At 39.5% G+C, this 14,328-nt stretch overlaps 1 protein-coding gene across 3 annotated transcripts in view; it reads left to right on the forward strand.

Annotated features, from left to right (window-relative positions):
- The window catches only part of SPAG9 (sperm associated antigen 9), a 133,327-nt gene that overhangs the window by 66,789 nt on the left and 52,210 nt on the right, over positions 1 to 14,328 (forward strand). The gene's annotated exons all lie outside the window — the stretch shown is intronic.

Here is a 14,328-nt window from a genome sequence, read left to right on the forward strand (position 1 = left end):
TGCCCCTAGCAAAGTGTTATTGTCATCCAGGCTCCTCCTAGAGGGAGATTATTCTGCCCATTTCAAGGACTTGTCAGTGGCCTGTAGGCAGTAAGGGAGTTTAATTTTTCATTTGCCTTAGTTTCCCACATCACCATGGCAAGCACTTAAACCCCTTTCCTTTGTTCTTGGGCAACCAGGAGCATCCGAGGAATATCACACATATTCCACCTGGTGGGGGGAGGGGGGGCAGGCAGGGGCAGGCAGGGGCAGGGAACTGTTAGCCTGTACTTTGCCCTTAGCTTGCCCTAGGCTCCCTCAACACATTGTATAAACTTTCTAGTCCAAGTTAGAAGTGCTAGACAGCTGAAACATAGTAAAATGAAAGTTTGTATGCATTTTAGCTTGTAAAACTAATGCCTTTGTTTTAAATTAGCAATGGGTTCTTCCCAAAGAGTTAGTATTTTACTGTTCCTTTCAGGTTATATAGGAAAACAAAGTCAAGCATTGTTATATCTTGATTAGTATACTAATGACACTAATAACCAAAATTTCCATTTGATTTAGGCTATTTTGATTTTTATTTGATCATATAAATTTTAGATGGGGTGACTAGTGAGTGTAATGTTTTTTAGAAATGAAAATCATTGGTGCTTGAAATCCTTGGTTCACTGTTGGAAGCTTCACAATTTAGTAGGGCTTCACTTTTTTTTTTTTTTTTTTAATGTTTATTTATTTTTGAGAGAGAGAAAGAGCATGAACAGGGGAGGAGCAGAGAGATAGGGAGACAGAGAATCAGAAGCAAGCTCCAGGCTCTGAGCTGTTAGCACAGAGCCTGATGCAAGGCTGGAACTCACGGACCACGAGATCATGACCTGAGTCGAAGTCAGACACTTAACCGACTGAGCCACCCAGGCGCGCCTTCACTTTTTTTTCTAAACATGTTTTTTTCCCTTCAAAATCCTTCATAAAGCAATATTCAAAAGTGCATTGTGTTTAGCTAAAAGGCCTTGTGGTTAGTTATTATAGATTATATTCTTTTTTTTTTTTTTTTAATTTTTTTTAAAAGTTTATTTATTTTTGAGACAGAGAGAGACAGAGCATGAACGGGGGAGGAGCAGAGAGAGAGGGAGACACAGAATCGGAAGCAGGCTCCAGGCTCTGGGCCATCAGCCCAGAGCCCGACGCGGGGCTCGAACTCACGGACCGCGAGATCGTGACCTGAGCTGAAGTCGGACGCTTAACCGACTGAGCCACCCAGGCGCCCCATTATAGATTATATTCTTGACCAAGAACATATCAAATAAATTATAATTAATAATAAACTCTAAGAGGGGAGATATACTAATAGTTAAAAAATATATGAAGTTATATTTTGTACCTTACAAAGTGATATATTTTATAAAAATATGTATTTTATATATATATATATATATATATATATATATAATTTTTTTAATGTTTATTTTTGAGAGAGAGAGAGCACCCAAGTAAACGGGAGGGGCAGAGAGAGAGAGGGAGACACAGAATTTGAACAGACTCCAGGCTCTGAGCTGTCAGCACAGACCCTGATGTGGGGTTCAGACTCACAAACTGTGAGATCATGGCCTGGGTTGAAGTCAAACCCTTAACTGACTGAGCCACTCTGGCGTCCCTGGGTTATATATTTTTTATGTTTATTTATTTATTTTGAGAGAGAGAGAAAGAGAAGGAGAAACCCAAGCAGTCTGTTCTAGCAGTACAGAGCCCGATGTGGGGCTCAAACTCACAAATCATGACCTCATGAGATTATGACCTGAACTGAAATCAAGAATCGGACATTTAACCAACTGAGCCGCCCAGGCACCCCCTGCGAATATTGATTCTAAAAGAACCTTGTTCTATTATAAAATCTACTCTATAATAAAACAGATAGGCTACCTACAATGAATACAAATAAATTTCTTACATCTTATCTCCTTTTCTTTCTTTTTTTTCCCCCTCCAAAGTACTTATTATGGTCTAAGTGCTTTAAAGGTAACTCTGATACTTTTAAAATACTAAGCCATTTACTTATTTAGTATATTTCCCTCCACTTAAAATCCATGTGGTTTACTTACTACTGTATCTTTAGCATTTAGAAAAGTGCCTAGCACATAGTGCCCACTCAGAATGTGTTTGTTAAGTGAATTATTTGTTTTAGATGTTAGGAAGACTTTTTTTGGATAATATAAATGGTCTGTCAGCTCCAGTAAGTGGAGGTTTTGTGTTTTTTGTATTTTGTGTGGTTTGTTTTTTGGTTTTTGTAGGGGCATTTAGAATCATTCCATTGATCTTTGAAATGTGCTCGAAACAGTAAGCAATCAATAAATATTTGATAGCTTTTCTCCCACTGAAAAGTATTTTTAACAGTAAGACTGACTTCACCCTTTCCCCTTCTCTCTTCCGTATCGTTCAATTTATTAGAATCTAACCATGCATGTGCTCGGTAGCAGTCCACATCGATGCCTCTAGGAGACTCTAATTCTTCACTGCTACTCCACTCTAGCTTTTTTAAAGCATGCCTGTAGGTTTAATAGATCTTCCAGAACACCCCTCCCTCAATACACCTACTTACCGTGTCCCTTTCCCAAAACAAAATTAAGTAGGAGGGATACTTTTAGTACATCAAAAATATATACCATATGGTAACTATATTTTACTTATATTCCAAAAAGGAACCTTAAAGAGATGATGATTGTAATTCTCTTATTTATTTAATCCAGCAACATGCTGTGCCAGAACTTCACTGACAAGTTATAAACTGATTAACAGATTATTAATATGGACTTAAACCTGGGAGGTTTTTTTTTGTATCCTTCTTAGAGATACTAAGGCAAGTATTTCCCGTAGAGTTTCTAGAATAAAATCCTATCTCTTTCTACTCAGGACACAGAGCCACTAAATGATATAAAGGTCTCAACTAATAATTTCCAGGAGTGAAGTGGTACATTACAAAATAACAAAAGTCTAGTTTCTAAAGTTTGTCTAATAATTAGAACATACTTTGTTATTTACCTAGGCCCTTGTCATAAGCCAGACGGCTTTCTCTAACTTTACAAAAGGCTAGGAGTTGGGTTGAGGAGTTCAGAATTTTTTTTAACATTTATTTATTACTGAGAGACAGAGACAGAGCCTGAGCATGGGAGGGGCAGAGAGAGGGGGAGACACAGAATCAGAAGCAGGCTCCAGGCTCTGAGCTGTCAGCACAGAGCCTGACGCGGGGATCGAACTCACAAACCGTGAGATCATGACCTGAGCTGGAGTCGGACGCTTAACCGACTGAGCCACCTGGGTTTAGGAGTTTTAATTATGGACCACTGGTCTTGGTGTCCGTGTATGACAAAAAGTGGGCTAGGCTATCTCTGATTTAAAGTTTTCTACAACTTTCATTTCTCTGAGAACTTTGGGGATGACCTAGCTGGATTTAGGGTATGCTCTGCCATTGTGAACAAGAAATTGAAGGTGAGAATTCTAATTAATATTAATTTTACTAAACACAGTTTTCTCTGAAGTAGCGTTAAGGTAAAAGTGTTCTGTGAGAAAACCACATGATGGGTTATAACCAAGGAACATATAGGTTCCTATAGGAAGCTTCGTGGCAGAAGAATGGCAGTACGGGGGGGTTGCCAATGATTCTAACATTACCGACCTTCTTTGTTGCTGTATTGCACAGTTCGTACCGCCAGAGAATTGTAGTCAATAAGGTTGTATCTTCAGAGGCGCTTGCGTTGCTCAGTCAGTTAAGCGGCCCACTTGGGCTCAGGTCGTGATCTCACGGTTCATGGGTTTGAGCCCTGCGTCGGGCTCTGTGCTGACAGTGCAGAGCCTGCTTGGGATCCTCTCTCTCCACCCCTCCCCTGCTTGTGCTCATGTGCATGGTCTCTCAAAGTAAATAAATAAACTTAAAAACAATAAGGTTGTATCCTCAGGTACTAGAAGATCTTTCAGGAATGATGCATCCAGAAAAATGTTTACGTTGCCCTTAAAAAGTGTTTGTACATGTTATTCCTTCATGTATTGTATTCTTGTAGGAGAGATTAACAAATAAATGAAGTAACAGATTTCAAGTATTGTGATTTACTGCCTTGTGTGTGTGATATACTGTTTTGAGAAAGCAAGGTGTAAGGGGCTAAAGAGTAATTAGTGGGGAAGGGTGTTTACTTAGGAAGGCCTCTTGGAGGAGGTGATTTGCATCCTGACAGGAGGGATATACAGGTGTACAGAACAGTCTAGAGGAATACATGTTTCAGGATGACCAAATAGCATCTGTAAAGGCTCTGAGGCAGGGACAAACTGGCATGTTTGAGGAATGGTTTTCACTTCTCTTCTCTGAGACTTTTTGTTTTAACTACTGTGTTGACTTAACCCTTTTGTAAGGGTTACCCAGAACATCCATCTTTATAAATATAAGGGGAAATTCTCATTCCCACCCTACCTTGTAGCAGCATTGACACACTCAAATACTTTGAACTTCTTGAAATGCTTTCTTCCCTTTGCTTCCAGAACACCCCCTCCCCTGGTGGCTCCTGGATCTCTAAGTGTTGGAGTTCCCCAGAGCTTAAAGCTCAGCCCTCCTCTCTACATAATCTGGGTAGCTCAAGCCCCATGTCTGTAAATGCCTTCCACATGTCTGTTCTCAGATTTGAATCTCCGGCCCTCAAGCCTTTCCTGAACTGCTGCATCCAGTTGCTTTCTTTTATAATTTTCCCACATATATATTTCTGTCCTGCTTAGGTTACTCCCAGTAGAAATAGCCTTCTTTGAAGGCCAATCAAAATGCCACAGTTTATGCAAAGCCTCACCTGACACCCTGTTAAAGACCCTCAGATCTAGTTTAGAGATCAGTTCAAGGCAGAAGTTTATATTGCATCATTAACAGACATTTCTTACTGGAAGTGCTTCTAGTGAAATAGGTCAAAAGCAACTTGTGTTGAATCACCTAAGCTGTTCTGCTAAAAATGTATTATAGGGAACTCCAACACTTAGGGCTTAGCTGGTTCAGCGTTGGGCTCTTGGTTTCAGCTCAAGTCATGATCTCACAGTTCAAGGATTCGAGCCCCGAGTCGGACTCTGTGCTGATAGCACAGAGCCTGCTTGAGATTCCCTCTGTCTCCTTCTCTTTCTGACCTCCCCCTGCGCTCATGCATGCTCTCTTTCTCTTTCAAAATAAATGAACTTAAATAAATAGGTAAGTAAGTAAATGAAGTATTGTTAAAGTGCTAAGTCTGGGAATGGGCAAAAAATGTTACGGTAGGGTTGTTCATCCAACTGAATTATATTCACCAACAAGCTGCAAAGAAAGAAGGCTTGGAGAACAAAAGACCAAGAATAACCCAAGACAGTCCTGAAGAAGAACAATAAAAACACTAACCTGCCCTACTAGATATCAAGACTTACTATAAAGCTGTAATTATTTATATTTTGTAGTATTGCATCATCTGCCCTTCCTGTGTCCTTTCTGCACAATTTAGTGCTAAAGCTGGTAGTTAGGGCAGAGCAGTATGAAGCACCATAGGGTGAAGTGGGGTGGGGGTTGGGCAGGTATGTAACCCACACAAGCTTGGGAGTATATCATGAGGGAATAACCTAGTGGAGAGAGGTGCCAGGGCCCTGGCAGCATGAAGGACATCCATGCAAAGGGGCAGTCTGGCTTTGGGTGTCAGATCTTAAACAGGGTGACAAAGACCTCCCCAAGAAAGACACCCTAGGCATAGGGTGTGAGAGCCTGAGCAGGTGAGGAAGGCAGCATCCACATAGAGTGGGGATGGGGGAAATCTGGACTGGAGACTCAGAAGATGTATGTGGAGAGAAGGACACTGGCTGGAAGTGGCAAGAAAGAGAGACCGCAAAAGATTGTGGCCCTGGAAGTCAAAGGATGAGAGGGCTTTAGAATGGAAGCAGTCGTTAGCAGGCTCAGCTGGTGTGGAGACGTCATGTAGGATGAAGATCGAATTTGTAGGTGTAGGTTTGAGCAGTTTGAGTTGCAGAGCCAGTAACAGGAGTGAATGTTGAAGTCAAGAAAAGAGGAACAAGAAAGTGTCAAGGACTCAAAACAGGTAGTTGTAATGGGAAGAGGGAAAAGGACAACATGAGTTGCCTGAGCAGTGGAGGGGGTGGGAGGGAAGGTACTCTTAGTATGGGAGGGACCTTGTTGCTTGTGTACTTAGAAGGGTCCAGTAGAAAAAGAAATTGAAAACAAAGGAGTGAAGGAAGATCATTGATTTATCAGAATCCTGGAGGAAGGGCGGAGGCGAAGGGTTCACATATCCTGGCTATAATTAAAATCTACTTTGATGGGACACCCCAGTTTTTCCTAGTCCTTTGCTATTATAAACAATGCTGTAGTGAATAACCTTACACATAATTTTATGCTTGTATTTATGATTCCTGTAAGTGGGATTGCTGGATCAAAACATACATTTAAAATTTTGATAGACATTGCCAAACTGCCTGCCAAGAGCCCTTTGTCCTCTCACTGGTGATGTATTGTACGAGTTCTTTACAGTTGGACACATTTCGAGTTCAGACATCCCTTCCTTACGCACAGCTATGGAAAGAGAGAGAATGAGGTATTTAAAGAATCCTGTACTGTACATAATGTTTTCATGCTGTTTTCTAGCATATACTCCCCCCCACCAAATATCTTTTTCTTCAAAGAGTATCCCAGGTTGGTGATTGTTAGTGGAATATGACGTTTAGAATTGAGAAAAACAATTTAAAATAAAAAGCAATTGGAGGGGGACCTACTTGTCAAAAGTTTAAGAGTTCTTTTAAAACCATATGACTTGAAATACTTTTGGACTGCTGTGAAAAGCTCTTGTTAGCAGGGTTTGGTATGTGAAGCCAGCCAGTGGTCAGTGTGTGGCTGCATTCTTCAGGGGATGTGCTTAGCATACAGAACAGGAAATGGTAACAGAGCCAGCATTCTTGTGCAGAAGAATCTTCCATCCTCCTCCATTTGTGGTTGACCATTTAGTTCCTATTTCTTCACTTTTTCCAAACTTGAATTTGTATAGTAGTTGAACCTTATCCTGTAATCTTTTGTGATTAAAGATTCCTACTATAAAATGTGTGTAGTTAAAAATATCTAAACAGTTAAAGGGCTCAGTTTTTTTTTAACTTCTCATTTTGAAATATTTTAGACTTTCAGAAAAATTGCTAAAGCAGTACAGAATTCCTGGTTACCCATCACCCATCATCAAGTGTTAACTAACCATAGTATATACAATTATTAAAACAGACAGTTGACATGGGTACAATATCATTAGCTAAACTGTAGACTTATATTAGGATTTTGCCAGTTTTTCCACTACTGTCTTCTGGTTCAGGATCCAGTCCAGCATCCCACCTTGCACTGAGTTAAGTGTCCCCAGTCTCTTCCAACATGTGACAGTTCCTCAGTCTTGACCTTGAGGCGTGAAGAGTATTGGTTAATTATATTGTAAAATGTCCCACCGTTTGAGCTTCTCTGGTGATTTTTTCGTGATTAGATTGAGGTTATATGTTTTGACAAGAATGCCGCAGAAGCAGTGTGCCTTAGTGGTGACTACTAACTTAGATTGCTTGGTGTAGCTGCTGTGTGTTGGCTTTCTCCACCGTCGTTGCTGTTTTTCCCTTTATAGTTCATAAGTGTCTTGGGGGATCTCCTCGGAGACTGTGCAAATATCCCGTTTCTCTTCAAACTTTCAGCTACTTATTTTAGTATCCGTCACTGGATCTTACAGTCATTACTGTAGTGATCCAATGCTTATTTTCTGTTTTCTTCATCCATTCTACATTAACTTTAATTCTTCTGTGAGGGTGAGCCCCTTCCTCCCTTCTGCCTGCCTGCCTGCCTGCCTTCCTTCCTTCCTTCCTTCCTTCCTTCCTTCCTTCCTTCCTTCTTTCCTTTCTTCCTTCCTTCCTTCCTTCCTTGTTTGAACTCACGGATATTTATTTTATTCTGTGGGTTATCTAGTGCTATCATTTATTTTGTTGCTCAAATTGTTACGGCTTTGGAATTGGGGAGCTTTTTCCAGGTTGACTTATGTATCTTTCACTTCCTTTCTGGCACCAGCAGATGCCCCCCACTCTTTTATTTTTCTGTGTCCCCTCACTACAGTTCACTGCTGCTCAGGGATTGAATGTGCTTGTTGATTGAAACGTGATTGCCTGTAGCATTTCTTTGATGCTTATGTTGTGTTTTCCCATTTGTTTACACTATATATTACCTCCTTTTGGATTTTTGTATTAGTGTTTAGAATAGGGTAAAATAAAATACAATTTTAAGAAAAATGGATTATATGTTGTAATATTTCATGATTTTGCTTGTGACAAAGGATAAGGAATTTCTTCTGTAACTTCATTTATTGTATATAAGCTTTTTTCCTCACATATATCCTCATATGATAAGTTCAGGAACCAGCCACAGCTGATGGTTGGGGTTCGAAGAGAATAAAAGATGGAAAATTTACTGCTTTTAATCTTCAGTACTTTCTCTCTCTCTCTTTATTTATTTATTTATTTGTTTATTTATTTATTTATTTATTTATTTATTTATTTATTTGTATGTATGTATGTATGTATGTATGTATGTATGTTCATCCATTCCTTCGTCTTTACTGAGGTACAACTGACAAAATTGTAAGGTATATACGTTCTCCCCCTTTAAAATCTTGCTTGGAGAGGGGCGCCTGGGTGGCTCAGTTGGTTAAGTGACTGACTTCGGCTTAGGTCATCATCTCACGGTTCGTGGGTTCTAGCCCCGCATCAGGCTCTGTGCTGACAGCTCAGAGCCTGGAGCCTGCTTCGGATTCTGTGTCTCCTTCTTTCTCTGTCCTTTGCCAGCATGTGCTCTATCTCACTCTGTCTCTCAACGATGAATAGATGTAAAAAAATAAATAAATAAAATCTTGCTTGAGAAGGGAAAATGGAAATCAGTTCCTTCTTAGTGGGTGTTTGAAGTGAGATTTTTTTTCATTTTGACATATTTACCGGGTAGTGTGTTGACCAAGGTGCTAATGTATGTTGAGAATGAAAATTGGTAAAAATATAAATAATACCATTTGAAAATTATGGTTTTTTAAAGCTTGCATCAAAGATGGCTTCTTTTGAAGTAATTGGCACATAAGTATTTATTATATTCTTATTGATATTTAATGTTTAGACAAGCTTTTAGAATAAGAAAAATAACTAATAATTTCATGTTGAAAACCCAGTACTTTGCTTTTTGTGTTAAAAAGTATTTATTGGGTGCCTGGGTGGCTCAGTTGGTTAAGTGTGCGAACTCGGCTCAGGTCATGATCTCACGGTTCGTGGATTTGAGCCCCACGTCAGGCTCTGTGCTGGCAGAGCTCAGAGCCTGGAGCCTGCTTCAGTTTCTGTCTCTGTCTCTGTCTCTGTCTCTGTCTCTGTCTCTCTCTCTCAAAAATAAATAAATATTAAAATTAAAAAAAAAGTATTTATTTAGTACCCACTATACCAGATACTAGAAATATTATTAAGGTGCTCTCTGTGTCCAAATATTTTATAAAACGGGATTCATAATTTTTAAATATTAACTCAATTTCCCAATTTTAAATAATATTGATGAATCTAGACTAAAGTTTCTCCAAGCCTAAATTCCCTACTTTTCTGTAGTCATTGTGAATCATTGGTATATCTGTCCTTAGACCTTTTTTTTTTAATATGTGCACATAGATAATACATACTTATAATATCTTTGTAAGATAAATGGCTATATGCTCCTAAGTATTTTCCTGTAGTTTGCTGTTTGTTTTTTATTAAAAAATGTGTGTTCACAGTTTTTCCATTTTGATAGAGAGCCACCCAAAGCCACTCCCACCCCACCCCCCTGCCAACTTTTGATAAATTGAACAGTTGAGAAGGGTTAAAGATGATGATGATCCAGAGTCAAAGATCATATAACAAACATTGAAAGGCGGTGTGTTTTTTTATAAAGTGAATCATGCCTTGATAATCTATGGCTTTTTGAGAGAATTAACAGAGAGCTAGCAGCCATATTTTAGGCTTTGAAAAACACTTTGATGAATTTCCAGACCAAGAATATTTAAAGCTTATGGTTGCTTTGTGTTTGAGAGAAACACTTGTCTCATAGAGGGCAAATGTAGAGATAGAAACAAAGAAAATGAACAAATAGTTGTTTTTGTGAAAAAGGATTTCAATCTTGGTCATCCTTCGATTATTAGTGATATCTAACAGTTTCAGATATGGCAGTGGGGTGAGAGGAGGGTGGAGTAAACATTTCCAAGTGTACTGGAATGTTTTGCATGTTAAATATGCAAGATGATTAGAATAGATTTCAGGAGGGTCTCAGAGTTGTGTGAAAAGACAAAAGGATTAAATGGTGTGCCATTTATTGGTAAAGAGTTAGGTAAGACATGATCCAAGTGCTGATTTCTGAGCCACGATTATCTTTTAAACTAGAGGCTTAAGGAGGTGTTTTTAAATGAAATTAAAACAAAGCCCCCAAACCCTCATTTTAACAGAGTAGATTATGGAGCACCTGGGTGGCTCGTTCGGTTAAGCATCCAACTTTGGCTCAGGTCATGCTCTTGTGGTTCATGAGTTCGAGTCCCACGTCAGGTTCTCAGCACAGAGCTGGCTGTGGATCCACTGTGGATCCTGTGTCCCCCTCTTTCTTTGTCCCTCCCCTGCTCGCTTGCTCTCTCTCTCTCTCAAAAATAAATAAACATTAAAAAAAAGGCCCCAAACAACAACAACAACAACAACAACAGTAGGTTACAGAGATCTTATTATCCTGAGAGGTAGAGCAAGCCAGATATACCCAGTAAATACATGATCTTGTTATCTCTTGCATAATATTTCCTTCTTCCCAGGAGTGTCCTGAACCTCTGAAGGCTGTAGAACAGGATGTGAGAATGGTGTTTCAGATCACTTTACAGAAAGTAAACAAAAGCGATTAACTATTGGTTATTTACTCATCTGCTGTTCTCAAGACTACTGATGTTTTTCACTGAAATACAGGAGAAAATTATATTTCTTCTCCAGTGGTTGCTAGGGCTTTATTGTAATCTATAAATTATTCCTCCCCTAAAGCCAGCATTTTAAAATAAAGGAGAGAAAATATAAGTAAATCCTATGGAAATTCAGCCTATTTCCATCTATCCATTTCCTAGGTAAGAAACATACAGATACCCCTGTACAAATTTGCAGATGCCTTCCTCGGGACAGAATGGACATAACTTGTATGTATCCTGGAGACTGCCCCAGCGTGTCATTTTCCCGTGGGCTGCCTCCCTAGTTGAGCAGATTTCTTTAGCTTCAATCAGGGCACCATTTGGCTTTATTGACTAAACAACTGTTGTGAGCCTTCTTCACGTCAGTCTTGATAACGCTGGGCACTGGGGATAGGATAGGACAACAAATAAGATTCTCTGCTACCCACTACTCACCCAGGTCCATGGAAGCCCTTCATCTCTCAGTGACAGTGAAACAGCGCCCCCTTTGTTCAGAAATATCCTCAGGGCCAGGACATTCATACCTCTCCTTTAGTAATCAGAATTTTCTTAAACCCAAAGTATAATTAACATCTAGAGTTAGTCCATCTAACTGTGTCTAGAGTTAAGGTCCTCAGTGTTTCTTTGGGTCACACACTCCTTTAAGAATCAAAGTTACGAAACTTTCCAGAAAATAAATGTACACACAGAATTTTGTGTTTCTCTTATGCCATACAGAGAGTTGTAAATCAAAAGAGCTTAAGAACCACTGCTTTAGACATTTCACTTTTACTTGTGGAGAAAGAAATGTAAACATAAAAATTAAAATATAAGGTGATAAGTGTTATAGTGGGGATTCATGGAGCTGGTTACCTCTTGTAATTTTGTCTTTACTTTCAAAGACTTAAAAATCTTTGACTCCAAAAGACAGACTTAGGGGGCGCCTGGGTGGCTCGATCAGTTGGGCATCTGACTCTTGATTTTGGCTCAGGTCGTGATCTCGAGGTTTGTGGGACTGAGCCTGCTTGGGAGTCTCTCTCTCCTCTGTCTCTGCCCCTCCCCCCTGCTGGCTGGCGCACGCATGCTAGTGCTGTCTCTCTCTCTCTCTCTCTCTCTCTAAGTAAATAAACAAACAAACAAAAAAAAAGACTTATGTAACAGAGTTGCTTGCACTTTTATTTGGCTTATTTCAGATGAAGTCAAGCAGGCTACTTAGGAAAACACTGGACATTTCCAAGTTGTCCTTCGTGGAATAATTTATCTTCAGTAATTGTAAACTTACAGTGTCTCAGAACATAAATACTTATGGGGGAGTGGTGACTAACACATGACCTATGTATTCTGTACAGGACTGAGCACACGAGGGAGGCGTTTGATGAATGGAACAACTGAAAATATTTTCTAAAGGCTTGTAGACTTTTAGCCTGATCTCTAAAACCAGTAAGAAAAGGGCACAAAGACCAGATAGCTTTCGCCATGGTATCTCAAGTGAAGCTAAAAGTAATGACACCTGTTTTCTTTTGTGTGTAGTAAAATACATACAGTATACAATTTACCATCTTACTCGGGGTGCCTGGGTTAAGCGTCTGACTTCAGCTCAGGTCATGATCTCACAGTTGTGAGTTCAAGTCCCGCATCGGGCTCTGCGCTGACAGCTCAGAGCCTGGAGCCTGCTTCGGATTCTGTGTCTCCCTCTCTCATAGTCTGTATCTCTCTGTCTCTCAAAAATAAAATAAAAATTAAAAAAAACAACAACACAATTTACCATCTTACTCATTTTTTAAAGCACACAGTTCAGCCATGTTAAGAATATTCACATGGTTGCGAGACAGATCTCCAGAGGTTTTTCGTCTTGCAAATATGAAACTCTATACCTACTAAACAAGTCGCTCGTTCCCCCTCCTCCCAGCTCCAGTAACCACCATTCTACTTTCTCTTCTATGAGTTGGACTACTTTAGGTACTCATCTATGTGGAATCATGTGGTATTTGTCTTTTGTGACTGGCTTATTTCACTTAGCATAATGTCCTCAAGATTCATCTCCGTTGTAGTATGTTTCAGGATTTCCTTTCTTTTTAAGGCTGAATAATAAATACTCCATTGTATATATAGACCGCATTTGATGTGTCCATTCATCTCTTGATGGACATTTGGATCTTCAACCTCTTGGCTATTTTGAATAATGCTGCTATGAACATGGGTGAGCAAGTATCTCTTCATGATTCTGCTTTCAATTCTTTTGGATGTATATCTGGAAGGGGTATTACTGGATTGATCATGTGGCAGTTCTGTTTTTAATTTTCTGAGGAAATACCACACTGTTTCCAGGGCAGGTGTACCGTTGTATAATCCCACAAACTGTGTACAAGGGTTCTAATTTCTCCACATCTCACCAACTCTTGTTATTTTCTGTTTGTTTTGATAGCCATCCTAATGAGTGTGAGGTAATATTATAGTTTTGATATGTATTTCTCTGATGATTAGTAATGTTGAGCATCTTTTTGTGCTTTTTGCCTGTTCACATAACATCTTTGAAGGACGCCTATTCTATTAAAACACAATTTAATATGCATCGGAGCGCCGTTCCCCTATAGGCATAGCACTGGAATCCCAAATCAGCATCCTTCTTTTTGTGGACATTCTCCAGTGACATGCTCAGCCTACAATGTGAGAATCCCGTAAAAACTGGAGGGGGGAAATGGGTTACAAATTAGTACATTTGATAGAGATTTGACAACCATGTAAGGCACCCAGTGCCACATGTTTGAAGAGGATGTGTTAAGGACACCAGGTAATTGGAATTGATAGGGCAGTGGTCTTCACATAAAGAGGCAATTGTAATCGAGACTTAGCTAAACAACGGGTGTTGGCAGGGGTTCAGAGAAAGGGGAACCCTCTTGCATTGTTGGTGGGAGTGCAGACTGGTTCAGGCATTCTGGAAAACAGTATGGGGGTTCCTCAAACATTTAAAAATAGAACTACCCGATGATCCAGCAATTTGCACTACTCGGTATCTACCCAAAGAATACAAAAATACTAATTCAAAGGGTAACATGCACCCCAGTGTTTATAGCAGCATTATCTACAATTGCCAAACTATAGAAGCAGCCTAAGTGTCCATCGACTGATGAATGGATAAAGATGTGGTATATATATGCATACACACACACACACACACACACACACACACACACACACACACACACAATGGAATAGTACTCATCCATAAAAAAGAACGAATCTTGCCATTTGCAAAGACATGGATGGAGCTAGAGAGTATAATTCTAAACAAAACAAGTCAGTCAGAGAAAGACAAATACCATATGATTTCACTCATATGTGGAATTTAGAAAACAAAACAAATGAGCAA

Source organism: Prionailurus viverrinus, chromosome E1 (assembly GCF_022837055.1).
Source record: "Prionailurus viverrinus isolate Anna chromosome E1, UM_Priviv_1.0, whole genome shotgun sequence".
NCBI classification, from domain to species: domain Eukaryota; kingdom Metazoa; phylum Chordata; class Mammalia; order Carnivora; family Felidae; genus Prionailurus; species Prionailurus viverrinus.